Raw genomic sequence first — 4631 nt, 5'->3', positions numbered from 1 at the left:
TAATTATTTCCACATAACGTGGAAAAAAAACTTTAAGAAATATCATGTTTCAAGTTTAAGTGTCAAAATATCGTTACTTATCAATGAGATAACGATTCCGTTAAGTATTCATACAAATTAGGTGAAATTTCACCAAATGGGATAGGTAAATGGCCAAATGACATAATTTTGAATAGGTTAGAGGACAAATAATGGTTTAAATTCGATTATGTAATATTTAATGCTTGTTTTCCAAACAATCAATTTTAATCTAAACGTTTTCAAAACTCACGTTTTAAAGTATGTATCCGCTTTAAATATTCTTATATTTATGCATGTGTATAGAAAATGATTTTTGGGGGAGGGAATCTAGTGCCTATCCTAGTATATGATACATGACAAATTATTAGAAGCACCTGGTTCTCCATGTCAAATGGAGGATCTCACGTATATATATTTTGACACGCGTAACATAGATCCACATATATTATAAGAGACCCTACTATTTTAATTATTATGTGGGGTCACACTACACGTGTCCAAATATGAATTGAGGGTCTTTCGAGTGACATGGAAGACCGGGTATTTAATATAACAACTAATAATATATAGATAATATATTATATTAGAATTACTTTTACTTTATTATGTGAATGTATGTATATATCTCATAACTGATGTAATTTATTTTACCGTACTTTAAATTACAGCGCTACTTTCCGCACATATCGATCATTAATTAAAATGGGCGATTCTTTCAACTTCAATGGCTATTAATTAAAATTCTTAAAACAGTTTTCAAAACGAGATAATGACTATTGATTGAATTAATATTGTCGTGTTGTTGTTATGACTATTGATTGAATTAATATTGTCGTATTGTTTTTATTACTATTGATTGAATTGAAAATTGATAAATGTGCTTTAAGTTTTCTACATAAGGTAGTTAGATTTGGGATTGAGGCAGTTTAATTATATCAATTTTTCTTTATTAATTATGATGAAACATTTATAAAATTTTAGTTTTTTTTCTTTGATAGGTGTTCCAGCTCAAAATTATCTTATATTTCATATTTTATACTCTTTATACATAATAATCACTGTTCCATCCAGAGTTTCTTAGAATTTAGTGTCCACTAAAGAGTGAGATGTGGATAGTAATTGAAATTGAAACTTCAAATGGACCAGCTGAAAACTTATGTTATATTTTAGGAAGTTTTGAATTGAATTAACCCCTAAGGTTAAGTTTGAAGGTCTCTAAATTTGTGTTATTATATTCAAACTTAATACAATGATCGGAAGTAGAACTACGTAGCTTTGATTCCAAATTAGGAAGTACTGGGATACGTAGGAAGCTTGATTATATTATCAAGTACAAGCCAATTAGGTAATTTAAATTAAATAGTTAGATTAATTATTTGTTAAGAGTTTATTAGACGATTAGCTTAGCTCATATAGAAATTTCGTAAATTATTTGTTCGTGTAGTGTGGGATTTAAGTGAAAGAAGTATAGATTAGTATTATTGTTGAATGAATTTTTATTTTCAGAATATATTGGTAACACCGTATGGCATTCGGGGTCGGGTATTACACGGTCAAAACCAACACAATAAATGTCGGCCCCATCATATTTTGACAGAATTTTGTCGTATAGAGCCAAAAGCCGATTTTGTGATGTTCATGACTTTTTAATATAATTTGCGATGATTTATTTTTTGTTTGACCTAATTAATAAATTTCAACCATTAATTTTAATTTTGTAATACACTATATTAATCAATTGTTTTTAAAAGATTAAGCCCTATCCTATTTGACACGTCATTTATGTAAACAACTTTCTAACTCCATTTAAACTCAATCCATATAGTAGGATCAATTTAACCAAAATATAAGTATATTTTATAAAAATAGAATCAAAAATTTATTAATCTTAGATGTAATTTACTCTCTTTGTTGAAAATAGAGGGAGGCCAAATTAATATTTGACAATGACTGAGTTGTAATTTAGAAGCACTATTTTTGAAATGAATGAGTTGTTAATTAAAATTAACACTCTGACACTCAATTTCTCTGAATATATTACAACAAAAAGAAAATATACGTACAATCACGAAAATTCAAACACATTCATATCCATTTATATATTCTTATCTTATTTTAGACTCTTTTTTTATGAATCTTGTCTTAGACTTATACTTTGTGTTGATCAGACATTCACGTGATTGAATTGAATACTTTTTTATTATTATTATAACAAATTAAGTTTAATTTTTAACATACTCCCTTAAACTTAATTTTTCGTAACGTCTAATAGAGCTCTCAATTGTCTGAACATATAGTATTTTAACGGCTTCGTAAAAATATCTACAATCTGATCTTCCGTCTTCATGTATTTCAGTATCATCTTCTTTTGTTGAACGCACTCTTTAATAAAATGATACCTTGTATCAATGTGTTTGCTCCGAACATGAAGTATATTTTATAAAATGAAACCTAAGAGCCATTTCGTTCAAATTCATTAGGTCCAATTACCAAAAGATTCGAAATTAAAAAATCCATAGTCCAATTACTAAAAGCTTCAAAACTCAAAAATGGAGAAAAATAACTAAATTATATTAATAACCACTGAAGTTTGGGTGTTTGATATCTATTTTATAAAAATTAATGAACTTGCATTTTGTTTCAATAAATTCGTTTAACTTTACTTTTTCTTAAAATAAATCCATTCTAACTAATGCAAACGGGTAAAATGATTGGAATAGTAACATGACAACCACGTTGAAAAGAAATATTCTATCGTAAAACCTATTTATACATCATGTGACAGCTAAAAAGAAATAAAGCTCGCACGTGAAAGTTTCAAGCACGTGAGTTAAATAAATAATAAATATAGTTTTCATTTTTTTTACGACTTAATACATTTAATCCCGATACTTGGACCAATGTCAATTGGTCCTCTGAACTTTCAAAAGTTGCAATTGACTCCTTTATTGTCCAATTGCCAAATACAGAGCGTAACTGATATTTTAGACTTTTTTTTATTATTGTCATCTACTTGTAATATAGATAAAAGTTAATAATTTTAAATATGATTGTTATGTCACCATTTAGATGAAGTTTTTATTTGACATTACCGGAATTACTTAAAAAAAAAAGGCGGCCTGATACACTATACTTTTTCGTTAAGCGAGACCACAAGAGTATATTGGGGGCAAGCCTTCTCCTGCCTTTTTTTTTGGTCAAGAGGCTGCTTCTAATAATCAAACCAGTGACCTCTCTGTCACACGACAATAAGGTTTACGGTTGCACTAAAACTCACCCTCTGTAAAAAAAAAAAGTTCAATAATTTTGATTGAAACAAAACCTAGATCATCTTCTTAAAACTAACTCCAAATTTCGATTAACATTAGAGCAATTAACCTCTCAAAAATAACTACCAAATACCATTACTTATCTGCTGATCTTTCTGTGTAAATTTCTGATCATTGAGTACATTTCTCTGTAAATTTCTGATCATTGTGTAAATTTCTGATCATTGAGAATACACAAAACAAACAAGAAATTAAAGATCAAATGAAACTGAAATCTCCATATTCGTATTCCATGATATTGAAAAAAATCATTAGACCAGAGATTATTCTGATTCAAATCAGAAAACGGCACCAGCATCTCATCTCCACCACCTGCGACGGCGCCACCACCAAACTGGAATTGATTGGGAGGGTTAATCAAATCAATAGACATGTCTGGTCGCTGCACACTTTCCCCATTCACATCAAATCCCACTGTCTCTGGCTGCTCAGCCACCACCACCGTCCCTTCAGCAACCGAAGTTTCCACCACAGCTCCGGCATAAGAATGATTAACCGTTAGGGTTTCAATTCTTGTGATTATCTTCTTCAAGTTTTGATCAATAACCCATCCAAGATCAGTCAAATCAGGAATGTTCAGATAGATCAAGCTTTGTCCGGTGAGGGTATGGAACATCACCTGAGTTATCTCCGTTTCCTGGTTCTCCCTCATCTGCTTCATCAGCTGCTCAATGGCCTTGCTGATTCTTTGCCGGAGAAAACTCTCTTGGCTAACCATTTTCCTGGTTTGCACCATTCCCAGCATCATATTGAACTGAGAAATAACTTGTTGAACACCGTCCGACCGACGATGGCCAAACCTCGGGCTGAGAATCATAAGGACTGTAAATGATTGCACAAGCCCGAATGTCGCATAGGGTAGTTAATTCAGTGATCTTCTTCAATAAACCCTTCTTCCTCATTCTGAATGTTCTCTGCCTGGCTGAATCATTTTCTATGAAGGAAAGTTTCACCTTCTTTCTCATTTTCAGAAAATGTTAGCAATTTAGTGAAATTCAGATAATTAAAGTTTGTTTTTGGTCTGATATTTATAGGGTTAATGGGATAATCATTTATAGAAAATCTTGGTTGGCATTTTTAATACATGGTTTGATATTTTCATATACATGAATGTGATAATGAAATCTTGGTTGGCAATTTAGAGGACTGTTTGGCATGTTTTCATTTAGAATTAAATTGGAATAATAAAGTATTGTATAAAAAATCAATTTATTCATTTTAATCAATTATCTGATATAAATGGTTTCAAAAAAATTATCTGATATAAATCATATTAATTTA

The 4631-nt window shown here is 30.3% G+C and overlaps 1 pseudogene; it reads right to left on the bottom strand.

The window, feature by feature from the left end:
• Positions 1 to 3492: 3492 nt before the first annotated feature.
• LOC136207224 (agamous-like MADS-box protein AGL80) lies at positions 3493 to 4315 on the bottom strand (annotated as a pseudogene).
• Between the last annotated feature and the right edge of the window lie 316 nt (positions 4316 to 4631).

This window comes from Euphorbia lathyris, chromosome 9 (assembly GCF_963576675.1).
Source record: "Euphorbia lathyris chromosome 9, ddEupLath1.1, whole genome shotgun sequence".
NCBI lineage: Eukaryota > Viridiplantae > Streptophyta > Magnoliopsida > Malpighiales > Euphorbiaceae > Euphorbia > Euphorbia lathyris.
This window is presented reverse-complemented; position numbering and strand designations above follow the sequence as displayed.